The 27,926-nt window shown below is 43.9% G+C and overlaps 1 long non-coding RNA gene across 1 annotated transcript; it reads left to right on the top strand.

The window, feature by feature from the left end:
- Positions 1–1,586: 1,586 nt before the first annotated feature.
- Positions 1,587–27,051, top strand: LOC130129174 (uncharacterized). Its single transcript, XR_008811963.1, has 4 exons — positions 1,587–1,620; positions 1,910–1,945; positions 7,064–7,108; positions 26,649–27,051. It is a non-coding gene; the product is annotated as an uncharacterized LOC130129174 (long non-coding RNA).
- The last annotated feature ends 875 nt before the right edge of the window (positions 27,052–27,926 follow it).

The following is a 27,926-nucleotide window of genomic DNA, read 5'->3' on the forward strand; positions in this document are numbered from 1 at the left end:
AGAGGAAGCTCAGCGGGGTGGCAAATGAGGCTGTATTTGATGGCAAAGCCCACACTGTGACTCCTCGGCTCATCAGCTGTTTTTCCTTTGCAGAAAAAAGTGTAACCACCCTTCTCCTCTTTCAGCTGCTCTTGGTCACCCAGTCGGGTTTCGGAGAGAGCACTAATATCCTCTCTTGTGTTGTATTATCTCTCAGATGTACGTTGCTCTGGATAAAAGTGTCTACTAAATGAAATCGTAACAGTGTAACATCAACCTGGAATGTTCTCAGCACTCCGGCGATGATGGCAGGACACCATTCAGGTCGATTGCTGGACTGATTGTCCATGAGGGTTCGTATGTTCCAGGCTGCAAAATTTACGAGTTTATGTTTCTGACTGCATGGTGGTAATCCCTCTGGATGTGGTGGTCCAGACAGGAGGGATGAGGCAGACTACATTTAGGGCACCTTTTTTAGCCCCCTGCCCAACTGGGGTGAGCAGAGCAGATCCTAAATAGGGCTGCTCAGTCGTGGGTCCAGCAGTCAAGAAGCCCCTCTGCCTCAGTCCCAGAACTTAGCGACTGATCATACACCCACTGCCAGGTTGTGGCTGGGGGCTGCCAGACTTAACTGTCCTGCTCCCATCACCTCTTCCTGATCGCCACAGGGCTTTGACCCTGATGTTTATGGGTTGATCCTAGCGGGAGAACACCGGCGCATGACAACTTTTTACATGGAGAGGCTGATGCGCCTGCAGCCAACACATGGTCCTTGGCAGGGGGTGGCCAGAGTCCAATGGCATGAAGAACCAATATGATTGGGGACCACCCTCTGTTGCAGCCTTCATCCACCTTCACTGGCTTCGTGACCTGGAGACATCTTCACCAGTGCCGCTTTTGATGTCTTTATTGGATCGCACTTCGTCTGGAATCTCCCTCTTGACTTAGCCGCCTTGGGTGACCCTACCAGGAGCCAAGCTCCAGACGGCATAGCTCTTGGGATCATTAGTACACGCAAGCTTCTCCACCACAGGTGGCGATCCAGGAGAAGAAAGCTCAAACTACACTCCACGTCACATAGCCCTGTCAGTCAAAGCAAAATATTGGAAAAACTGTGGTTATTAACACACAACTAGCCCATGGTTTTACCAGAATTACATTCATAACAATATGATTATAACATGACTTCATATTGTTGTTAGTCCGGCATCTAATTTGCTTTTGTGCCTGCTGCCCAGTGACTGCTGGGATAGGCTCCAGCGTCCTGCGACCCTAATTAGGATAAGTGGCTTGGATAATGGATGGATATTTTAGATTGTGGGTAACATTTAGGATGTTCGGCGTGTGTGTGTGTGTGTGTGTGTGTGTGTGTGTGTGTGTGTGTGTGTGTGTGTGTGTGTGTGTGTGTGTGTGTGTGTGCTCATTCCGCACACCAATCTTTTGATTTTCCAAACTTTCAGGAGCTTCAGATGGTGCATTCTCGCAGACAGACGCAGTTACTATGGTAACAGATAGAAGTAAGGACACAGGTAAAAGAAACAACAGATGAAAAAGCTATACAATGATCATGCAGTGACTATTGTTTACACAATGACTTTATGGGTTTGACAGCCAATCCACACAGAACTCCTCTGGATTCAGGTAAGAGACTTTGGCATGAATATCAATACATTGATTACTGTAGGCTCATGTCACTGCAGTGACCGTTAAATGATGTCATTATGTCATGATTCTGTCACAGGATGCTGTGTCATGTCATCAACATTCCTGTCACTAATGCAGCTATGAACTTACGTGCTTGGCTCTGATGATGATAATGATGGTGTGTGTGTGTGTGTGTGTGTGTGTGTGTGTGTGTGTGTGTGTGTGTGTGTGTGTGTGTGTGTGTGTGTGTGTGTGTGTGCGCACGCGCACCCTTATGTCCTCACAGGTCTTCCTGCTATGACAGATCACACACAGATGGCTGGTAAGCTTTATGGAAGTTTCTCAAACTCCCAATATGAAATAACCACTCACCTTTAATCAGGGACATGTTTGTCCTGTACTTTACTTGGGACACGTTCATCCTGTACTTTAATCTGGGACACATTCATACTGTACTTTAATCTGGGACACGTTCACACTGTACTTTAATCTGGGACACGTTCCTACTGTACTTTAATCAGGGACACGTTCATACTGTACTTTAATCAGGGACACGTTCCTACTGTACTTTAACCAGGGACACGATCACACTGTACTTTAATCTGGAACACGTTCATCCTGTACTTTAATCTGGGACACGTTCCTACTGTACTTTAATCAGGGACATGTTCATACTGTACTTTAATCTGGGACACATACCTACTGTACTTTAATCAGGGACATGTTCATACTGTACTTTAATCAGGGACACGTTCCTACTGTACTTTAATCTGGGACACATTCATCCTGTACTTTAACTAGGGACACGTTCACACTGTACTTTAATCTGGAACACGTTCATCCTGTACTTTAATCTGGGACATGTTCCTACTGTACTTTAATCTGGGACACGTCCATCCTGTACTTTAATCTGGGACACATTCCTACTGTACTTTAATCAGGGACACGTTCATACTGTACTTTAATCAGGGACACGTTCCTACTGTACTTTAATCTGGGACATGTTCATACTGTACTTTAATCAGGGACACGTTCCTACTGTACTTTAATATGGGACATGTTCATACTGTACTTTAATCAGGGACACATTCATCCTGTACTTTAACCAGGGACACGTTCACACTGTACTTTAATCTGGGACACTTTAATCTGGGACATGTTCATACTGTACTTTAATCAGGGACACATTCATCCTGTACTTTAACCAGGGACACGTTCACACTGTACTTTAATCTGGGAAACGTTCATCCTGTACTTTAATCTGGGACACGTTCCTACTGTACTTTAATCAGGGACACATTCATCCTCTACTTTAATCTGGGACACATTCCTACTGTACTTTAATCAGGGACACGTTCATACTGTACTTTAATCAGGGACACGTTCCTACTGCACTTTAATCTGGGGCATGTTCATACTGTACTTTAATCTGGGACACATTCATCCTGTACTTTAACCAGGGACACGTTCACACTGTACTTTAATCTGGGACACGTTCCTACTGTACTTTAATCAGGGACACATTCATCCTGTACTTTAACCAGGGACACGTTCACACTGTACTTTAATCTGGGACACTTTAATCTGGGACATGTTCATACTGTACTTTAATCAGGGACACATTCATCCTGTACTTTAACCAGGGACACGTTCACACTGTACTTTAATCTGGGAAACGTTCATCCTGTACTTTAATCTGGGACACGTTCCTACTGTACTTTAATCAGGGACACATTCATCCTCTACTTTAATCTGGGACACATTCCTACTGTACTTTAATCAGGGACACGTTCATACTGTACTTTAATCAGGGACACGTTCCTACTGCACTTTAATCTGGGGCATGTTCATACTGTACTTTAATCTGGGACACATTCATCCTGTACTTTAACCAGGGACACGTTCACACTGTACTTTAATCTGGGACACGTTCCTACTGTACTTTAATCAGGGACACGTTCCTACTGTACTTTAATCAGGGACATGTTCATCCTGTACTTTAATCAGGGATATGTTCATCCTGTACTTTATGCTGGGACACCTGCCTACTGTACTTTAATCAGGGACATGTTCATCCTGTACTTTAATCTGGGACACATTCCTACTGTACTTTAATCAGGGACACGTTCATACTGTACTTTAATCTGGGACACGTTCCTACTGTATTTTAATCAGGGACACGTTCATCCTGTACTTTAATCTGGGACACGTTCCTACTGTACTTTAGTCAGGGACACGTTCCTACTCTACTTTTATCTGAGACACGTTCATACTGTACTTTAATCTGGGACAAGCACTTACATGGACTCAGTCTCGCCAAGGCCAGAATGAGCCCAGAGCATTAATTACATGATTTTTTTATAGACAAACCACCTTCATATCAGGATGGAATACGGTTTTCTGCTGACACCAGACAAACGGTGCAGTTCCTTTTATCTGCTGGTGCAAGGTACTCCCTCTGCCATGGGAAGGCCACGTACTAACCATCCTTGTTCTGTGAGAAAAGGCACTTCTTGTCTCAGTACCAAGGTTACAGCAGAACCTGTGTAAGTTTGTATTTTTCCATTACATTCCCCCCCCTTTGAGCATGTCATGCTCACAAAATATAAAAATATTTAAAAACATACTAAAATATAACAATATAAAAAAATACAACAATTAAAAATACACGTAAGGTATTACCTCAGCAAGGTATTACCTCAGTGTTACCTCCTTGGTCGCAGCTCCAGGCAGGGCCGTGGTCCCTGGGCCCACAATATGCAGCAGACCAAGCTCTCCCAGCCGATCCAGCGCCAGCTCTCCCAGCCATCAAACGAAGCCAAAACTTAAACACAGATGTTGACAAGGACACTGCATGGATGGTACTGGGGGAGGCCACTGCAAATGTGAATTCACGCCACCATCTTCATTTTTCATCGCCATCTTTCAGCCACAAGTGCCTCCTTCCCTGGTGTGTCAGTGAGAATAGCAATTTTTCTTGGTGTTTTTTTTTTGGTTGGTGGGCTAGTTTTCTTGGACCAGCTTTTGTGTATGGCCAATTGTCTTCTGGAGTTGATTGATGGGTGGATCTGGCATTACTAGGCAAGGGTGAGGTGGTGCTAATGGGAAGGGCTGGGTTAGTGCTAGGGCCTGGCAAGACTGGGTTGGTGCTGGGGCCTGGAAGTGCTGGGTTGGTGCTGGGGCCTGGAAGGGCTGGGTCCTGAAAGGGGCGTTCTGAGACATAGGATGATGCAAATTCTGTCTCCAAGAACACATCCCTGTTGTAAGGTTGAATCCTTGTCGCCTGAAAGCTGGCCTGAATATTCAGTGGGGTTGGAGCCAGAGGATGTGCAATTGCCACAATCCCAGGGATTGTGATTGTTTTCAGACACTGAGTTTTAGTTGCCTCTTCAGTGGCCCATAAACTGTTCTGTCCAAAGGTTGCAGCCTATGTCAGCAGTGGGGTGGGAAGGAGAGCATAATTATGCCATTTTCTTTGGCAAAACGTAGTCCATCAATGGAAAGATGGGAGCTGTGGTTGTCCAGAAGGAGTAAATATGGCTTTTCCTTTGAACAATTGGCATGTTCAACAAAATTGATTGAGGAAATCCACAAAGAGTGTTTCCTTCAGCCAGCCAGAAGGGGTTTGCTGCCCCTTTGCTGCCAGGGGGTCCATTGTTGAGGAAGTGATCACGGAAGTTCACCCAAGGGAATATGAAGTAGGGGGGAATATTGTTCACTGTTGCTGAGACTGCACATGCTAGCATCACTAGGGTAGCCCTTTCACCAGATGTTAGTGACCCTACCTGTTTAAACCCGCACCTGGCCACCAATTGGTCTGGTTTCTTCACAGTTGTCACACCAGTTTCATCCATATTCCAGATGTCCCCTGGTCCGAGTGAATGTCAGCCTAATACCTTCTCCAGATTGTTAAAGAAAGCCTTGACATTCTCCTTATTAAAGGCACTTGCCCTGGCAAGGCTAGTTGCCTCTGACTTTCTGAGAGAAATTGTGGGGTGCTGCTTTAAGAAGCATGTAAACCACTAGCTGCTGGCTTTTTCTTTTTCAGCCCAGGCTGGTGGAAACTGCAGCTCCGGTGCCACTGCAAATTCATATGCTAGCTTTCTCACCTCAGTTGGTGACAAACCAAAATAGATGTCAACTAATCTCATAAGGTACTGCTCAAGCTGCAGCTCCAAGTCTGGGCTAAAAACCTGCTGTGGAGATGTATACCCAACCATCATAGTTGGGATGGCTGTCTGACTTTCTGTTTCAGCTGCGGTGACTATCTTACCAGTGTATGGTAGTTAATGTTATAATCCTTCGCTGTACTTCCTGACTGATTTATTTGCCAACTTCACCTGCCTCACTGCCCTTAGCATCACATCAGGTGGTGTGCTGTCATTTTCAGTTTTTCTTTTATAATTCCTGACCATCTCTTCTCCCTTCCTTCTTTCCTGCCTTCATTTTTTTCTTTAAAAACACATTCACAAAATTCTAAATTACACATGACAACAGTTGAAAAGCAGACTCTCTGTGCCTATGTATACTGGCAACTTGTCTCTGAGATTTTAGAGCAAGTTGTCACATGTGATAACTTACCCCAAAATTACTGAGACAAGTTGCCCCAAACTGCCATGTTTGCTAATGTTTGCTATATCTTAAAGTTAGCTTAAAGCAGGACATTTGCAAAAGTATAACAAGACACTTTATTCTCTCCTCTACCAAGTACAAATGTATAATTTTGAAGATTTTTAACTAGAAGATTACTACAAAAAAATGTCAAGTTAACTTTTTTTAACTTTAGAATGTGAAAAATTGTATATCAGTGCTCACCTTAGTTAACAGTGTGCTTTGCTTTTCTCAGACAGGATATGACATCATACCAAGTAGATGCACAAAACTAGTATTCGACTTTTATGTAGCGTCCTCTGATGGTGAAAATATTAACGATGTGAAAACTTACCCATGTGATAAGAAGCCCCGGTCTCCCCTACCTTTAATCTTAGATTTGACACTTCATCCCAAAATATGTCATCAGAATGATGACATCCACATGTGTTGCTTTATCAGAGGTTTCACGGGAGAATTGATGATAATGGATAAAATGGAGTTGCAACTTTTCAAATATTTCAACTGAGCAAGACAATAGATAATGCTCCATCTATAGATTCCGTGCGAAGTTGCACCACCACATATTGTGGGTCCCATCCTACTTTGTGCCTAGTTAAAAAACTGTTTCTTTTTATCATCATTATCAACTAGCCACACATAGAATAGTAATTATACAATCGGGAGAGCGTTCCAATCCCATGGAAACTATATGCGAAAAATCAATCCACTCCAAACATTATGAGGAACTTTGGACTGAAGACTAATGTGATGTTGTGAAAATTAAAGTTTCCATCAGGTGCTGAAGGGTTCCTCTTTGTCTTCTCTTGGCCCTGCTTGTTCTTTCCAGGCTCGGCCACTGAACAGTACAACACATCTGGTCAGAGTCCTCAAGGTATGTAATAACTATAGCTCTCCTACTAACCATAATCTTCTCCTTAAGTCTTCAAACAAACCTAACTCTTTTTTAACTCTCACGATTGGTCCATTATACCTCTCTCACAACAAACTATAATCTCATTTCATTCATCATCAGCCGCTTCTCTAGGGTTGAGTTGCGTTGGCAGCAAGCTAAGTAGGGCACTCCAGACATCCCTCTCCCCAGCAACGCCCTCTGGCTCCTCCTGGGTGGTCCCAAGGTGTTCCCAGGCTAGACTGGACATGTAATCCCTCCAGCGAGTTCTGGGTCTATCCCGGGGTCTCCTCCCAGATGGATGTGCCCGGAAAGCCTCCAAAGGAAGGTGCCCAGGAGGCATGCTAATCAAATGCCTAAACCACCTCAACTGGCTCCTTTCAACTTGAAGGAGCAGCGACTCTACTCCGAGCTCCCTCCGGATGTCCGAGTTTCTCATCCTATCTCTAAGGCTGAGCCCAGACACCCTACGGAGGAAACTCATTTCAGCCGCTTGTATCGATGATCTCACTCTTTCAGTCACTACCCAAAGCTCATGACCATAGGTGAGGGTTGGAACGAAGATTGACTGGTAAATTGAGAGCTTTGCCTTCCGGCTCAGCTCCCTCTTCACCACAACTGTCCAGTACAACATCCGAATTACTGCTGATGCTGCACCAATCCGCCTGTCAATTTCCCGCTCCATCCTACCCTCACACGTGAACAAGACCCCGAAATATTTGAGCTCCTTCACCTGAGGCAACAACTCATCGCCAACCCAGAGGGAGCAATCCACCATTTTCCGGTAGAAAACCATGGCTTCAGACTTGGAGGTGCTGACTCTCATCCCAGCCATTTCACACTCAGCTGTAAAACGCCCCAGTGCATGCTGGAGGTCGCATTCTGATGAAGCCAAAAAAACCAAATGCAATTCTGAGGTTCCCAAAACAGACACACACCTCGCCTTGGCTACGCCTTGACAGCCTGTCCATGAATATCACAAACAGAATCGGAGACAAGGGACAACCTTGGCGGAGTCCAACATCCACCGAAAATGTGTTTGACTTTGTGCCGAGAATGTGGACACAGCTCTCACTTTGGTTATACAAGGACCGGATACTCCCACAGTAACCTCCACAAGGTGCTCCGGAATACATGGTCATAAGCCTTCTCCAAGTCCCCAAAACACATGTAGATTGGCTGATCAAACTCCCATGCCTCCCTCAGCACTTCTGCAAGGGTAAAGAGTTGGTCCGTTGTTCCACAGCCAGGATGGAATCAAACTATAAACTATCAAACTATAATCCTGGCTTTTTATTTGGAAAACCTTTTGTTATGAAATGGTCTGGGGCCCAAAATCCTCGGAAGTCCATCCTGGTAGTGATACGGGTACTGATACAGCCTACAGCTGGCGCTGTTGACATTGCATGTAAGGATGTGAAGCAATAAAGTGGGAGCTTTTTGGAAATGGCATACAAGGTGTCTGGTGCAGTCAATACATGGTGTCAGGACTAAATTCGAAAAATGTAACGTTGAATAGCAGTCGTCCACCTGGTGAGTTAAAATTAACAAGAAATGTTCATGAGAACTGGAAAGCCTTCAGGCAAAGCTTTGAGCTTTATTTGTTGGCGATTGAACTGCATGAAAGAAATGATCAGCGGAAGATAGCTCTATTGTTAACCATGGCTGGCCGTGCCACTCTGGATATGTAAAAGTTCCGTCTTTTCAGAGGATGAAAGGGATCAGTTTCCTGCAGTACTGGGCAAGTATGAGGACTATTGTACACCCAGAAAAATGAACCAAATTAATGATATGTCTTCAGGAACAGAATGCAAAAAGAGACTAAATCAATAGAGCAATATGTGACAGACCTGTGTCTAAAGAGTCAGTCCTGTAACTTTGGCACACTGTATGATTCCATGATAAGAGATCGGATAGTATTAGCAGTGCAGGACAAGAGAGTAAGGTTGCTTTTACTAAAAGAAATAGAAGTTACTTTTGAAAAGGCCGTTAGAATTTGCCAGGCATCCGGAAACACAAAGATACAGCTCAAGTCCTTTGACAATGACAGTGAACCAGATGTTGTTGATGCAGTGCAAAAACACATGAAAAGGACTGATAAATGGCAGCCACAGAAACCCAAATGGAAACAACAGGGCAAACACAATGAAAGATGTGGGAGTAGACACGCTCCAAACAAGTGCCTAGCATATGGCAAAGACTGTCTGAAGTGTGTGTGTGTGTGTGTGTGTGTGTGTGTGTGTGTGTGTGTTGGGGGGTCACTTTGCCAGGGCCTGTTTCACAAGGAAAAAGGTGCATGTTATGAGGCAGGCAAAAGAGGCAAGTGACAGTGAGGACGAAGACTCACTGTACCGAGACGGGCCTAGGAGACATTGATCGCAACAATAATCTACACATAAGCGACTTTGGGTACCCTGTTCAAATGGATCGGTCACCTCTCATTACAAACAAATCCACTGGAGACAGTGTACGGTTTCACGATTAATGAGAGGTACTGTAACAATGTCGTGAGCTGGGAGAAAATTTGCACCCCCGAACTTGAGCTGCTATCCATCTCACTTTGCCCATTCTACCTGCCGAGGGAGTTTCCCCTGCTCTTCTTCCCCCTGGTTTGCATTTATCCGTGGGCGACCATCTCTTCAGCCACTCAGCCGATCACAAGAGGTGACCAACAGACTGTAAGCTCTTTCACCTGACACGCCAAAATTTATTTTAGGAGATTTCAATCAGTGCCAGGTACATGCCACTGAAAACATATGAACAGTATGTCACCTGTGCAACTACTAAGAACTCCACTATTGACCTGTGCTATGGCTCAGTGCCTGGCACTTTCAGATCTCTGCCTAGGCCGCCCTTTGAAGCATCCTACCACAATAGTGTACTTCTTCTGCCAATGTACAAGCCCATCTGTAAACGATGAGAGCAGTTAGTAAAAACAGTGAAATGCTGGATGGAAAACAGCATTGCCAGCTTACAAGCTTGCTTTGATTGTACAGATTGGGATGTCTTCTATAGTTCCTGTTGTGACTTAAATGAACTGGCACAAACTGTTTCTTCCCACAGATCCTTCTGTGTGGACTCCAATAGTCCCTGTAAAAACATTACTCCATCCATTATCTTAACCGCTTATCCTGCTCTCAGGGTCGCTGGAGCCTATTCCAGCAGTCATTAGGCGGCAGGTGAGGAGACACCCTGGACACCCCCCTCACACACACACCCCCCTAGGGACAATTTAGTATGGCCGATTCACCTGACTTACATGTCTTTGGACTGTGGGAGGAAACCAGAGCTCCTGGAGGAAACCCATGCAGACACGGGGAGAACATGCAAACTCCACACAGAGGACGACCGGGATGACCCACCAAGGTTGGGCTACCCCGGGGATTGAACCCAGGACCTTCTGGCTGTGAGGCAACCGCGCTAACCACTGTGCCACTGTGCCACCCTAAAAACATTACTCTCTTCCCTAATACCAAACCATGGGTTACTAAAGACCTTAAAAATGTCATAAACAAAAAGAAATGCATTTTTTTATACAGGGACTAGCCAAAGAATTAAGGAATGAGCTAAGAAAAGCGTAAGGATATGATGGAAAATAAGTATAGCAGCAGTGATCTGTGGGCAGCTTGGAGGGGAATTAAATCTATGTCTTCAATCACTCAGAGAAACAGTGACAGGAGACCTCTTAAAACTGGGGGAATAAATGATACCGATCTCCCAAACATTTTTATATTTAAATTATATATATAAAAGTCATTGATATATAAATGACTTTTATACCCGCTTTGAAAAACACAACTTTTCTGAAAACATCTCTGGCCTGAGAGTCTCTCTCTTCTGACTGTGATAGTGTCATCAGTCAGGAATATGTTAGAAATATTTTAAAATGGGTAAACATCAGGAAGGCCCCTGGTCCAGATCACATTTGTGGGCGCACATTGCGATACTGTGCTGACCAGCTTAGCAGTGTCCTCCAGATGTCACTTGATTGTAACCAAATGGTGGTGGCAAGAAGGTCCTGGGTTCAAACCTCGGGGTTGTCCAACCTTGGCGGGGGAGAGGGGGTCATCCCAGGTTGTCCTCTGTGTGGAGGTTGCACGTTCTTCCCGTGTCTGTGGTGGGTTTTCTCCGGGTGCTCCGGTTCCCCCCACCATCAAGAAGACATGCCTGCTAGGGTTAATACTCCTATCTGTGTCCCTGACCGAGACATGGCAAGACGAGCTGGAGTTGGTCCCCATGTGTTGCACGGCGGCTCCCACTGCTCCTCGCTACACAGCTAGGATGGGTTAAATGCAGAGAAAAAATTGCCCCATTGGGATTAATAAAAGCAGTAAGAAAAAAAATCCCTGCTATCTGGAAATCTTCTACTGTGATACCTATCCCAAAGAACACCAATCCTTGGCAACTTAATGATTTTAGACCAGTTGCACCATCATTAATATTGAAAATCTTTGAGAAAATTGTCAAAAACCTTGTTTTGTTAACTGTGGTTCGAAAAATGCACCTACTGCAACTTACTTACCAGGCAGAGAGAGGTGTGGAGGATGCCAAACTTTTTATACTTAATAACCTGTATAAGCACTTGGAAAAGCCACAAGCCCATACCAGGCTTTTCTTTGCTGACTTGTCATCAGTATTCAATACAATGCAGCCGCATCTTTTAAGAGATAGGTTGCTATGTGATTATAATTTGCCTCACCTGCTTGTATTATGGATCTTGGACTTTTTGACTGACAGAGAGCATCTGTAAATGGCTGTCTCTCAGGCTCTTTAGCTATATCCACAGGCTCACCACAAGGATGCGTGCTTTGACTTTTTATTATGTACACTGATGGATGCAGGAGCAATCAGGAGTGCAGGTATTTGGTCAAATTTTCCGACGACACTGCATTGCTGACCCTTCTCCAAGGTTCAGAATCAGTCCATGGGGAATGTTATCACTGACTTTATTTCTTGGTATGATAGCAACTTCTTGGACTTAAATGTTTCTAAAACCAGGGAACTGATTATTGATTTTAGACGTAACAGAGATGCAGCCAAAGAGTGCATCATACATAATGAAAGTGTGGAAATGGTTACATCATACAAATATTTGGGCACTATCACCGATGAGCACCTTAAATTTGATGTGAACACTGAGGCTATTGTGACACGGGGCAACAAGAATTCACCTTCTCTGCAAACTAAATTCCTTTTCTGTCAGTCCTGTCATCCTCTGTTGTCTTTATCAATCTTTTACTGAGAGTCTCCAGAGTGTTTCTTTTATCTGCTGGTTTCACAGCCTCACAGTAAAAGACAGAAACTGCCTGAACAGCATTGTTAAAATATGTTCTAAGATCACCAAAGTGAAACAAAGAGATCTGAATTCTTTTTGCAACCAACAAATCCTCCAGAAAGCAACAAGTATTTTGGCTTCTTCTGGACATATTCTAGCAAGTGAATTTTCTCTGTTGCCACCAGGGCGTCATTATGTTTTACTTGGTTGTAAAACTAACCATTATTCTAAATCATTCATACTTGCTGCAACTCAATTATTAAATTCTCCTTAGTGTTTTTTTATCAGATTGTTTTATTGTCTTTATCAACTTTATCTTATTGTGTTTCTTATTGTGTACTTTTATAGATTTTATTCCACATTTAGCTCCCTGGGGTGTTATTATTTATTGTTTGTGTTATTTTTTTGTTTGCATGTTACTGTGTTTTGTGTTCACAAGCTTCTCCAAACAAATTGCCCCTAGCAGGATTAATACAGTTGTTTGTATTGTATTGTATTGTATTGTATTGTATTGTATTGTACATGGAGGTAGTGAAAATTACTGATATGGATGGCAACAAGGATGACTAGATACCACACTTGGGTGTCAATGATGTAGCAGTCCCAATTAAAGTTGACACTGGCGCATGGGTAAATATCGTGCCAGTGAAATAATTCAAGAAAATTAACATAAAGCCCAAGTTGCAACCTAAGAAAATGAACTTAAGAGCATTTAACAACCAACCAATTCCATCAAAAGGTGTGTTCAGAGCCACTCTTTCAGGAAAAGGGTGCTCCTTTAGTGTACTGTTTGTCCCTGTTGAGGAGGACAGCCTATCTTGGGTCTAAGAGCAAGCGAAAGGCTAGAGTCCATTTCAATGATAATGCTCTAGTGACCCCTAGGGGCACTACTGAAAAACATATGGACACAGGTACAGGATCCACCGCTAAGATGATGAAAAGTACAAGGATGTGTTCTAGAGTGTCGGCTGTCTACCAAACCAGTACAAAATACAGTTGAAAGATAATGCTGACCAAGTTATACATGCAGCAAGAAAGGTGCCAGTGGCTCTGAAAGAAAGACTGAGAAAAGAACTGAAATCCCCGATAGACAAAGAGATAGTAAGAAAAGTGAAAGAACCTACAGAATGGGTCAATTCCCTTGTCATTTTGAAGAAAAAGAACGGAGACTTGAGACTCTGCATCGATCCCAGATATCTGAACAAATGGATTAAAATAGAGCATTTCAGTCTGCTAACAAAGTAAGACATCACAAGTGCAATGACAGAAGCATGCTTCTTTTCCAAACCGGATGCATCGTCAGGGTTTTACCAAATTGAGCTGGATGAGAGCAGCATAAAATTGTACATATTAAACACGCCTTTTGGCAGGCATTGCTTTTTTCGTATGCCTTTTGGAATTGTCTCGGCTCCTGAGGTTTTTCACAGGACAGTACCGCAACTGTTCGATGGTAAGAAAGGTGTGGGTGTTTTTCTGGATGATGTGGTCATTTGGGGAACTACAAAGACAGCATGATGAGAGAAGAAAGCCATTTTCTTTTTGTCACCGTACAGTTGTTTGGTTACAATGAAATTTGTCTTCTGCATGTAACCCATCCAAATGTATAGCAGCAGTGGGCAGCTGCAGCGCCTGAGGACCAACTCCAGTTCTTCTTTCTATTGCCTTGCTCAGGGACACAAGACAGGAGTACTAACCCTAACATGCATGTCTTTTTGATGGTGGGAGGAAACCGGCGCACCCGTAGGAAACCCACACAGACACGGGGAGAAAATGTAGCTCCACACAAAAAGGACCTGGGAAGGCCTGGCGTTCGAACCAAGGACCTTCTTGCTATGAGGCAACAGTGCTAACCACTGGGCCACCATGCTGCAGTGACTGAAAAAGGTGTTGGCACAAGTAGCACAAAAATCAGGGCTGAAGCTGTGAAATTACCTACCTGGGGGACAAATTATCCACAGCAGGGATACAGCTAGACCCTGAAAAGATAAGGGCAATTACAGACATGCCATCACCCAAAGACAAAACTGAGCTGCAACGAGAACTAGGCTTAGTTAACTAGATGGGAAGTTTCCTTCCAAATCTATCAGCTAACACAAGAGCATTGCACAGCTTGCTGGAACGTGGAACCGAATGGTCGTAAGACCATGAACACGACTGAGTGGGAAATGTTCAAGAACATTCTGGTTAAAAATCCAGTGTTGAAATTCTATGACCCAGCACAACCAGTGAAAATGTCCACCAATGCTTCAAAAGATGGACTAGGAGCAGTTTTGCTTCAACAACACGGCTCAGCATGGTTCCCAGTGGCCTACGCATCCCGTACGATGACTAAAGCAGAGTGTAACTATGCACAAATTGAGAAGGAGGCATTGGGAACAGTCTTTGGATATGAGAAGTTCCATGAATACATCTACGGATGAGAGGTGGCATTAGAGACTGATCACAAATCACAGACTGCGATCTCAACAAAGGCACTTGGAGATGTGCCACCATGCATTCAACGCTTAATAGTCCATCTCCAGAAGTACATTCTGAAATTTGAGTTCACTCCTTGTAATGGCAGACACTCTCAGCAGAACATCCTTGAGCAACACGGGCCCAAGTAGTATTGAACGTGATGTACAGATACATGTGGACTGCATACAAAAGCACCTGCCTGTGTCTAAGGAGAAATGGAGACAGGTTGCTAAAGCAACAGCAAATGACCATGAGCTGCAGGTCATGATGGAGAAAATTCACCTACCAGGAGACCAGAGGCTGATCAGTCCATACCAGAACTTCAAAGAGGAACTGTCAGTGGTCAGTGGAGTTCTCATGTAAATGGATTGTCATACCTAACTCCTTGCACTGACAAATGCCAAAACTCCACATGAGGGACATTTAGGCATTGAAAATTGCAAGAGACATGCAAGAGCTCTGATATTTTGACCGCATATGAACAAAGACATTGAGTTTCTTGTGCAGAACTGAGAGACATATCAACAGCACAGGTACCAGCAACCAAAGGAGCCTCTTATGGGCCACAGCAAACCCGTTGAACCATGGAGAAAAGTCGGAATATATTTGTTCCAGCTGGGAGGAAGAGACTACCTTATCATCAAGGACTACCAGTCTAACTATCCAGAGTGTGCTTTGCTGTCTGATACAACAGCGAAACAGGTGATAATACACATCAAGGCCATCTTGGTGATACACGGAATCCCAGTGACTGTGGTGAGTGATAATGGACCACAGTTCAGCAGCCAGGAGTTAAGAGATTTTGCAGACACATATAGCTTTGAACATGTAACATCAAGCCCACTGTTTCCATAGTCAAACAGCTTGGCTGAAAAAGGAGTGCAAATCGTAAAATTACTGTTAAAGAAAGCAGCAGACACTAGATGAGATTCCTATTTAGCTCTGCTAAATTAAAGAGCATCACCACCTGAGTGTGGAAAATCTCCAGCTGAAGTCCTCATGAACAGAAAGCTGAAAACCTGGCTGCCTTCAGCAGAATACTTGCTTGAGAGGAGGGATGGACACTCTCTAAAGCAAAACAGACAGAGCCAAGCCTACAATAGGACCTCCAAACCATTATGTCCGCTGGGGCAGAAATGTTGTAAGAAGACGTGGTATGATAGGCTAGCAGCAAGCCCTCAAAAAGGGCTTTAGTTTTCGAGATACCCCTACCCGAGTTAGAACAAAACACAACCATGTTTTTTCATATCCCATATGTGTCCCATTAATGAAATGGATGGTTGTGGAACTTTATTTTTGTGGGAAATAAGTTTTTTGGGCTATTCTTTAGACCTTCCCTAATATCTGAAAAAGAGCCAAATTAGTCCAGTCCGGATAGGGGTGAGGTGACAAAAAAGCCTATAATTTCATAATGCTCACTCGGAATTTCCTCAGATTTGCTGTGGTATGAAGTAGGTATCTGCCCAACATAACCAGAGAGTAATTTTTTTATTTATACATAAATAAATACTGATATAAGCTCATATAAACATAGCTTTAACTTGGGCGTAAATTGCCTTTTTGTGGATAGGACAAGAGCACTCCTTAACCTTTCTCTTATTCATTGGGAAAACATAGATTCCCATGGGATATACTGGTACTGGTTGGCCTCGGGTGCTATTGAATGGTTGTGTGGGTATATATTTTGTTTTTTTATTGCAAACAAGGTGAATTAAGACCTACACCTTCTCTGGAACCAAACAAATTAGATGATTACAAAATGCTCATATTTGGAGAGGGAAAGGCCAGGTGCTGTAGGCTGCACCAAACAGTCAGAATGTGAGCAACCCAATAAAGCTTAACTAAATTACAAACATAAAGATCTAAGGTGTAGGTAGAATAACTTTTATTGAAATAATCCATTTAAATCAGAACCAAGAACAAGAACATACCATACAAAAATAGAACAGATAAAATAAAGTGTGTGTGTGGGGGGGGGGGGGGTGAGTGAGTGTGAGTGAGTGTGAATGAGTGTGGAGCAAATGCTACTTCTCCAGCCTGATGCGGCCCCTAAAGTATCTCCCAGTGCCTCAGTCTGGCGGCCCCTAGCTCATATTCTCCGTGTCCTAGGCTGACGTCCACTCCCCTCGTGCCCGGGTGGCCTTCTTCCCCTCACTCCTTGATTGTTCTCCTTTTGAAGCTTCCATGTTTCCGTGTCTTTGCCTGGTCCTTTTTGCTCCATGCATTTTGTGATCCCCAGCTTTCTCCAGTATTTTAGTCCCTCTGGTTCCTCTGTGCTTCTGTTCCTTGTTCCGCAATGCTCCAGTCTTCCTGTGTGTGTAAGTCTGGCTTGTCTTATTGACAAGTCTTTGTTTGTTTCCCTTTGTTTGTTGGTTGTCCATTTGTCCTCTCCCCTAGTTCAAGTATTCCCCATTGTGTTAGTTTGCTCCTTCATTGGTGTTCGGTATATTCAATTTCCTCCCCCCTGGACACTAGAAGCCTTTTGGTTCATTGTTTTGTTCTTTGTATTCTCCCCACGCCATCTAGTGTATGATTGTTCAGTTGAGTTAGTTTCTTATGTTCAGCTGTTCCCCTTGTCTCTCTGTGTGTGTCTTTGTGACTCCTTGTTACAAACCCGAGTTTCATGATTGGGTGAAGTGTGCTTTAGATATTGAATTGTCAAATATCAGGTTCTTCAGACACATCTGGGGATACATTTTGACATTCTGCACAGCAAGTACAGAACTCTGTACAGGGAAGGCCAACAGAGAGGCACTGGCATTTTCCAGTCTGTCCACAATTTGCATCAGTGCAACATAAGTGTGCAATGTCTCTAACCTCTGTCGGTGCCGGGAGTTTCTTAAAGAGGACGGGTTTAAGGACTCCATCACTGACAGTCCATCCTCTGCCGATTGGACTCCATAGGATAGGTTTGGGGAGGTGACTGTGGCACCATATTCCGGTCTGGAACATCACTCTCTGTACATGTTGTTCGAATGCATCCTCTGTTGGTGGGAGATTTCCAGAGGCTGCATCTGTTGTCGACGCAGTGATGTAGCGAAGTTCATCCAGGTTAGTGCACATTCTTCCATTTTCTTTTTTCTTATTCCCATACAGGAGAAGCACATACTCTCTTGCTACTGGCAAAGACTCCTCCAAGCATCCAGAGAGTCCAAAATGAGCCATGTCTTTGAGCTCACTGAGATGTGTCTTGAGTTTGTTGAATGCTGTTGTCTTGCCTATTCTATACAAATTGCTCATTGTGTCACAGCCAGTGAGCGCATGGCATGCTGGAGGACAGCTGGACATGTCTTTTCTGAGTTTGTCTGCTATGGTGTTGATGGGGACATACCTCTCTCTCATTCCATGCCCTGCATGCATGTAGACTTGAGATCATCCAACCACGCCTTTGCTTGCATAATACACCAGCAGTACTTCTACATCTGTGTCATCACACCTCACAATGATGGAAGAACATGAATCGGCAAGATGTATGGCATGTAAGACCATTTTCGTATCAGCCTCCTCCTGATCACTGTTAAGTGATGTGAGAGTGCTGACTCCTGCTCTGCTTATGCTCCTCACCTCCTCTCCTTTCTCAAATCCACCCACCAGGGTGATGGAGCCATCTGATTGGATCCTCTGTGGGCCTGTAGAGATGATGTAACTGCTCACAAAGATACACAGTGCCGTCTTGTTTCCACTGCTCCTCAGGTACCTTCTGTAGTTCGGAGCATTTGCGTTACCTGTGATCACATGTGTGGGCCCATCAGTTGCTCCTCTCCTTTGTCTCTCCAGGATCTTTATTGACTGTGGGTTGTCATATCTGTCAAAGACTATGACGACACATTTTATCTCTTGCTTCTTTAGAAGAGACAAGATCTTCTTGAGGATGCATTCAGCAAGGCCACTAAAAGTCAGGAAAGCTGAATCAGGAAGACTTCGGAGCAGAGCCATGCCATCAATGATATAGGCCGATTTTGCTGTGATCTCAGGCAGCTCTTGCATCACCTCCACTACAGACTCCAGTTTCTTTGCTAGGTCAGCTTTTGTGGTTTTCCTCCTCTCTCTATCATCATAGAAGAGAGAGAGGGTGGAACAGCAGCCAACTCGTGAGACATTACATTTTCCAATGACACGTCTCTTTGTTTTGATACGGCCAGGAGTCTCCTGAAGAGCACATCTGAATCCATTTGAAGCTTCGTAGATTTACTGGTTGCAATGCATGTTTTCATATCAGTGAATGTTGCCAGTTTGTGTCTTTTCTCTGGGTTCCAGAAACTTGTTGGTTTTTCACTCTTTAGTCGTTCCTCTATGAAGGCTGTATTTACCTTTTCTCCATATTCCATAAAGCTTGAGAGATCTTTTGTCACTTTTTGTGATGCTACTTGTCCACTTGCAATGTTAATTAGCTCATCGGGAATTTTCTCCAAATCAAAAGGGTTCTGCCTGTCTTGTACATTATCTGTGCTATTTCCCTCTTATCCCTGTCCATGCGGGCCGCTCCATGCTCTTTGTGGGATTTTGGTGTACCTGTATGTGTGTCTCCATCGCAAAGCTCTATCATTGCATTGCGGTACTCACTGGTGACATGTCTTGTGATGAGCCATCTTTTCAGAGCTCCTTTTCGTAGGGTGAAGCCGACAATGCCTCCTTGACTCTTTCCTTCTCTGTTGATAGTTTGTTCAAGTGCTTGATCAGTGGCCACACAGTTGAAGATTCTGTTGTCTGAGCGCCGCACAACAAACCCTCCCTCTCTCAGGAATCTATAGGATTCTGGTTGGCTTTTTTCGAGAGCTTTCATCTCAGCTATGTACACTGGCATGCACTTTGCATAGTTCATCCTGCCAGCGGCCATGGTATTGCTTCAGACATGCAGTTGAGATGAAGTTCAAAGTTATCCTCACGCTCTGAACGCAGCATTCTAAGTAAGGTTGGTTGTGCTGGAGTAATTTGCTCTGCATGACTTGTGGTATGACACTTTAAATTTGAAGGAGAGTAGGTCACTTGAGTGGAGAGACAGTCTCTTGTGAACCTCGTCATTTCGTTCCTGGGCAATTTTCAATATTGTTTTTAGTCCTTCCATTTTGGGGTTCTTAATATATGGATTTTTTTTATCATCTTGCAGAGCTTCTCCACATATCAGGCATAGCTTTTCATTTAGTGCCAGTGTTTGGCTTGTTGACTGTGCTGGCTCTGTTGGTTCCATAAGTGCACAGCTGGACTCAGACACAGCTGGTGAATATGGAAAACACAGTTAACATATTTGCCATACAGACACGTACAAACACACGTACACGTACACGTACACACACACACGTCCACGTACACACACACACACACACTGTCAAGAGTTAGCTTTGTGCATAATTGCCATTAGCACTGTGCAGTGGTATGCTAGCTAGCTAAAGGGATAGTAAGCTGGCTAAGCTAGCTAAAATAATAATCATTCTTTCAACGCAAAACATGTTATACTCAATTTAAGAATATAAAAATGAATTAGACATTTGTGTTACCTGATCTGTCATTAGACTGGTGGTGATGGCTTCTTCTTTCTTTTTTTATTTCTGCCACATAACATTGACAATCCTCTGGATGAGGCAGTTTAAACATGGCAGTTGGACTTTAACAAACAAGGTAAAAAACAAGGAGGCACACCAAAGAGCAATCAATCCATGTTTGAAAGTGTGAATGGCATGTGGTGCTGGATTTTGTTCATTACCCTATTGACTTCAGAGGGTGATATGGATTGCATATCCCAAATTAACACTAAACAATGAATATATCTCTTTCAGGAAGGGATAGCTTATGGTAAATGAAAAGGATATTGACTTCCAAAACCTTTTGATTTTGTTCAAATTAAAAGGTTTTGTGTTATTCACCATGAAATATAATTTACTTATGCTTTCCGCCTATTCATCACTGTGTTTAAAGGTCAACAGTACATAATTAAAACAAATTATCAACATAAATTCAGGTAATCCATGTGCACAAGATACCTGACTACTCTCACACAAAACTATAGGTGGATCAGAGCTTCCTTTGGAAAACTAGACTGCACATTGCAACCCTTGCGCCCGCAGAAAGCTCTTTATTGGCTCTATGGGGTGCATCACTTCTTCAGTTGATTTCACTAATTTCCCACAAAAATAAAGTTGCACAACAGTGCATTTCTGGAATGGGAGACCCTGAAGATAAAAAGAAAACATTGTTGTGTTTTTTGTCCTAACTTGGGTAGTGGTACAGTACATCAAAGTCTGAGGGCCCCTCCTGCTAGCTAGACTAACAATTTCTGCCTACACCAAAGTCCTGTTTGCAGGAAAATATTCTAGTATTTCTTTGGAAAAATTACATTTTAACTGGTTGGTGTTGTTGGACAGTTACTTGAGTCAAACCACAGCAAATTTGATGCAAATTTGAGTGAGCATTATGAAATTATGGGCTTTTTTGTCACCTCACCCCTATCCGGACTGGCCTAATTTGGCTCTTTTTCAGATATTAGGGTAAGGATAAAGAATAGCCCAAAAAAATTATTTCCCACAAAAATAAAGTTCCACAACCATCCATTTCATTAATGGGACACATATGGGATATGAAAAAACATGGTTGTGTTTTGTTCTAACTCGGGTAGGGGTACCTCAAAATCTGAGGGCCCCTCCTGCTAGACTATGAGTCAGATGGGATGGAAAATGGGAACCTATTGCCAAGGTAATCAAAGACACAACACCAATATCCTATGAGGTGCTTACTGAGTATGGAAACACACTATGAAGGAACCACCATCACCTTCTGAAGGTGCCAGACATCACAGTTGCAGAGCACAACCCACCCAGCTCCACGCTGTCACAGCAAGTGGGACAGACAATTCACCTTTCCCACAGAAAAGAAAGCACTATGTTAAGTATAAGGGACATTTATTTTCAATGTTACAACTGTTTACTAAGGTCATGCCTAATGCACATGAACAGTTGGTTCTGGGTTAAAAAAAAGAAGATGTAATGACACAGCCTACAGATGTAATGATACAGCCTACAGATAGCACTGTTTGCATTGCATGTAAGGATGTGATGCAATAAAGTGAGAGTTTGGAAATGGCATACATGGTGTCTGATTCAGTCAATACAGGTACAGCACAGTAATCTTCCTAGGTATTGGCACAACATTTTCATGGAATAATTTTAATGGCCAAATATTCCTCCCTACTCTACTGCCCTGTAACTGCAGTGTGGAGCAGCTGATGTCTAATAATAGCAAAAACAAACTGCACGTTGTGCAAATACAGGCGAATAACCTCAGTAACCATAGAACTCTAAGTCTAGCCTTAAAGCTTATCTTAACTCTAACAAAATAACTCTTGACACTGCCGTCCGGGTGGCGTGGCAGTCTATTCCGTTGCCTACCAACATGAGGGTTGCTGATTCGAATCCCTGTGTTACCTCCGGCCGGCTTTGTCAGGCATCCCTACAGACACAATTGGGGGAGGGAAGCCGGATGTGGGTATGTGTCCTGGTCGTTGCACTAGCGCCTCCTTTGGTCGGTTGGGGCACCTGTTCGGGTGGGAACGGGGAACTGGGGTGCTACGTCCCCCTGGTGAAACTCCTCACTACTACTACTACTTTCGGCTGCTCCCGTTAGGGGTCGCCACAGCGGCTCATCCGTTTCCATTTCTTCCTGTCTTCTGCGTCTTCCTCTGTCACACCAGCCACCTGCATGTCTTCCCTCACCACATCCATAAACCTCCTCTTTGGCCTTCCTCTTCTCCTCTTCCCTGGCAGCTCCATATTCAGCATCCTTCTCCCAATATACCCAACATCTCTCCTCCACACTTGTCCAAGCCATCTCAATCTTGCCTCTCTTGCTTTGTCTCCAAACCGTCCAACCTGAGCGGTCCCTCTAATATACTCGTTCCTAATCGTGTCCTTCTTCGTTACTCCCAGTGAAAATCTTATCATCTTCAACTGTGCCACCTCCAGCTCCACCTCCTGTCTTTTCATCAGTGCCACTGTCTCCAAACCATATAACATAGCTGGTCTCACAACCATCTTGTAAACTTTCCCTTTAACTCTTGCTGGTACCCTTCTGTCGCAAATCACTCCTGACACACTTCTCCACCCACTCCAACCTGCCTGCACTCTCTTCTTCACCTCTCTACTGCACTCCCCGTTACTTTGGATAGTTGACCCCAAGTATTTAAACTCAAATGCCTTTGTCACCTCCACTCCTTGCATCCTCACCATTCCACTGTCCTCTCTCTCATTCATGCATAGGTATTCTGTCTTGCTCCTACTGACTTTCATTCCTCTTCTCTCCAGTGCATACCTCCACCTCTCCAGGCTCTCCTCAACCTGCACTCTACTCTCGCTACAGATCACAATGTCATCCGCGAACATCATCGTCCATGGAGACTCCTGCCTGATCTTGTCCGTCAACCTGTCCATCACCATTGCAAACAAGAAAGGGCTCAGAGCCGATCCTTGATGTAATCCCACCTCCACCTTGAACCCATCTGTCATTCCAACCGCACACCTCACCATTGTCACACTTCCCTCATACGTATCCTGCACCACTCCTACATACTTCTCTGCAACTCCTGACTTCCTCATACAATACCACACCTCCTCTCTCGGCACTCTGTCATAAGCTTTCTCTAAATCTACAAAGACACAATGCAACTCTTTCTGGCCTTCTCTATACTTCTCAATCAACATTCTCAAAGCAAACATCGCATCTGTGGTGCTCTTTCGTGGCATGAACCCAAACTGCTGCTCGCTGATCATCACCTCTCCTCTTAACCTAGCTTCTATTACTCTTTCCCAAATCTTCATGCTGTGGCTGATCAACTTTATACCTCTGTAGTTGTTACAGTTCTGCACATCGCCCTTGTTCTTGAAAATTGGTACCAGTATGCTTCTTCTCCACTCCTCAGGCATCCTCTCACTTTCCAGAATTGTGTTAAACAATCTAGTTAAAAACCCCACTGCCATCTCTCCTAAACATCTCCATGCCTCCACAGGTATGTCATCAGGACCAACTGCCTTTCCACTCTTCATCCTCTTCATAGCTGCCCTCACTTCCTCCTTGCTAATCCGCTGAACTTCCTGATTCACTATCCCTACATCATCCAGCCTTCTCTCTCTCTCTCTCATTTTCTTCATTTATCAACCCCTCAAAGTACTCCTTCCACCTTCTCAGCACACTCTCCTCGCTTGTCAGCACATTTCCATCTCTATTCTTGATCGCCCTAACTTGCTGCACATCCTTTGCAGCTTGGTCCCTCTGTCAAGCCAATCGGTACAAGTCCTTTTCTCCTTCCTTAGTGTCTAATCTGTCATACAACTCACCATACGCCTTTTCCTTTGCCTTTGCCACCTCTCTCTTTGCTTTACGCTGCATCTCCTTGTACTCCTGTCTACTTTCTTCATCGCTCTTACTATCCCACTTCTTCTTTGCCAACCTTTTCCTCTGTATAATTTGCTGTACTTCCTCATTCCACCACCAATTCTCCTTGTCTTCCTTCCTCTGTCCTGATGACACACCAAGTACCTTCCTAGCTGTCTCCCTCACTATTTCTGCAGTGGTTGTCCAGCCATCTGGCAACTCTTCACTACCACCCAGTGCCTGTCTTAACTCCTGCCTGAGCTCCACACAACAGTAATCCTTCTTCAACTTCCACCATTTGATCTTCGGCTGTGTCTTCACTCGCTTCCTCTTCTTGGTCTCCAAAGTCATCCTACAGACCACCATCCGATGCTGCCTAGCTACGTTCTCCCCTGTCACCACCTTGCAGTCTCCAATCCCTTTTAGATGGCGCCTTCTACATAAGATATAGTCCACCTGTGTGCACTTTCCTCCACTCTTGTATGTCACCCTGTGTTCCTCCCTCTTCTCGAAATATGTATTCACCACAGCCATTTCCATCCTTTTCACAAAATCGACCACCATCTGTCCTTCCACATTTCTCTTCTTGACTCCATACCTTCCCATCACCTCCTCATCACCTCTGTTCCCTTCACCAACATGTCTATTGAAGTCCACTCCAATCACCACTCTCTCCTCCTTGGGTACCCTCTCCACCATGTCGTCCAACTCACTCCAGAATTCTTCTTTTTCATCCATCTCACACCCAACTTGTGGGGCATATGCGCTGATAACATTCAGCAATAAACCTTCAATTTCCAGCTTCATACTCATCACTCTGTCTGACACTCTCTTCACCTCCAGCACGCTCTTGACATACTCTTCCTTCAGAATTACCCCTACCCCATTATTCCTCCCATTCACACCATGGTAGAAGAGTTTGAACCCACCTCCGATACTCCTGACCTTACTCCCCTTCGACCTGGTCTCTTGCACACATAGTATGCCTACCTTTCTTCTTTCCATCATGTCAGCCAGCTCTCTCCCTTTACCAGTCATAGTGCCAACATTCAAAGTTCCAACTCTCACCTCCACATGCCTACCCTTCCTCCTCTCTAGCTGCCTCTGGACATGCTTTCTCCCTCTCCTTCTCCTTCGCCCAACAGTAGCATAGTTTCCACCAACTACCTGCTGGTTAACAGTACCGGTGGCGGTCGTTGGTAACCCGGGCCTCGACCGATCCGGTATGTAAGTCTTATTTATGATCCGCATATTTGATTTGGCAAAGATTTTACGCCAGATGCCCTTCCTGACGCAACCCTCCCCATTTGTCCGGGCTTGGGACCGGCACTAAGGATGCACTGGATTGTGCATCCTCAGTGGCTGGGTTGGTGAAACTCCTCACTGTCAGGTAAAAAGAAGCGGCTGGTGACTCCACATGTATTGGAGGAGATGTGTGGTAATCTGCAGCCCTGCCCAGATCAGCAAAGGTGGTGGAGCAGCGACCAGGACGGCTCAAAAAAATAGGGTAATTGGCCGGGTACATTTGGGGAGAAAAGGGGGGGGGGGAGTCACACAAAAAAACTCTTAACAACCTCTAAGTCTCAATACAAACACTAAGCCACTTATTTTCTAGTCCAGTCATTATGGTCTTTCCAACCATATAATGAAAGCAGTATTTCTAGACTTTGTCCACGTTTTGGGCAGATATTGACAGCATTACATTATAGAAGAGTGATTTCAAATAACCACTTTTATACACTTGGTCTGGTTGGACTGTGTGGGCCAACAAGTAATGAATTGGTACAGTTTGGAGTAATTCACCAAGAGAGAGGATGGCTCAGTTATATGGTCATATATATCAACACGGATATAGGGGAAAAGTTTTAAAGCATTGCAGTACAGGCCTGTTTCGTGCATCTCGCACTCACCAGCTGCTAACGTTTTTTTTCACAAAGAATCATACCGTTACGTTGTCCAGCATCACGCCCCTAATGTCGGTTGGACAGCGACCAATCAGATGGGGAAACATTCAAATTATAACAGCCAATGGGTCGGGTACTTATGATGCACAGCAACCAATGGAGGGGTAGAACACATTACAACCAATGGGACTGGGGTTTGATTTGAAAAGCATTTAGGGGCCAGGGCACTGTTGAAATGGCCTACATTAAAAATATAACAAGGTAACATGTGAATTATATATTGGGGTGGTGTTGGGGCACAGTTGGGAGGACAGGTAGTTTAAAAAAAACATATTTAAAAAACCCATATTTAAAAAACTATGCTATTTTGAATATGGGTTTTTTAAATATGTTTTTTTAACTACCTGTTGATATTCCGCTCCTCATTGGTCGAGCACTCAACCCCATATATATATCAAGTGGTAAAACAGACATCACTGTGACAAGTATGAATTTAATGAGCACAGTCTGATGAAGTTTGTCTTCTTAGGTGCAGAAAATGTGGAACTGGAGGATACCTGCTGATTTCCATATCAAGCCACATGTTAAATTCCTACGCTACCGATTCCAGTGTACCAGCCAATCAGCATGGCCGAAGAGATCAGATCCAGACCACTAGCAATAGGCCCCATCCACTAGTGACTGATCGTTGTTGCAGTGGTTTTTGAACTATTTAGAGGCAGAATTTCTACACACTTTTTAGACAACTTGAAATTGTCAGTGTTGGTTTTTGTTTTCGAGAAGATACTTGGCTTCTAAGAGGTCCTTGACTGCTGTGTGAAAACTATTTGTTGTATAAAAATTCAACAGCTGTGTTCAACCTCTGTTAAAGTTTATTGATGTTGACTGTGCTCTATTTTCTAGGGTTAGAAAATGTGAGAACTTCATTGCTCTGTCAGGATTTGTAAATTGCAAAATGCATTTGGTTTTATAGTAATCTTTAGCATTAAAAGTAACATATTCTAAACGTCAAACTGAAACTGTCTTTTATTGAATGTGCTCTGTGCCAGGCTACTGAACAAATAACACCTGTCCATGAAGGAAGTTCAGCAGTCATATCTTGTCTCAGCCACCAACACTGAGCCTGTTAGACTGAAGCCTTAGGCCGAAGCCCAGAGTTAGCTTGCTAATTCACATCCTCTTGTCTGGGCTCAAACCTGGTTTATCGGTCTCACAACAGCATTGCTGCATAGCTAACCTTTTCCAGAGCCAGTTGTTCAAGCTTTCAGATCCAAACACCCCTGATGGCTAATCACGTCTCTGGAAAAATGGCATCATTAATCCCAAAGGATCCTGTGGACATGGAAACACATCTAATAAACCACGCTGTTGGCAGGTCAAGGGTGTTAGCTACCAGAGTCTGCATTCCCTGATGCCCTGTTATATCAGAGATACAGTCTCCAGAGGGAACCTTCTGGGCTCTTTTATTGTTTATGTGATTGATCAAAGCCACGTCAGTAATGTTTTGGCTTAATGGACAGTGATGAGTTCAGAATTAGAACAATATCTGTTTTATAAACTATTCAGTTTGCACAGAAAAAGAATTTGACTTGGTTAGTTCTAACATGAAACACCGAAGACAAAAAAAATCTGTTATACTATCAGCAATCCTCTTTCGTTGTACAATATCAGTGTGTATATACACTCACTGGCCACTTTATTAAGTACACCTTGCTAGTACCGGGTTGGACCCCCTTTTGCCTTCAGAACTGCCTTAATCCTTCGTGGCATAGATTCAACAAGGTACTGGAAACATTCCTCAGAGAGT

This window comes from Lampris incognitus, chromosome 18 (genome assembly GCF_029633865.1).
Source record: "Lampris incognitus isolate fLamInc1 chromosome 18, fLamInc1.hap2, whole genome shotgun sequence".
NCBI lineage: Eukaryota > Metazoa > Chordata > Actinopteri > Lampriformes > Lampridae > Lampris > Lampris incognitus.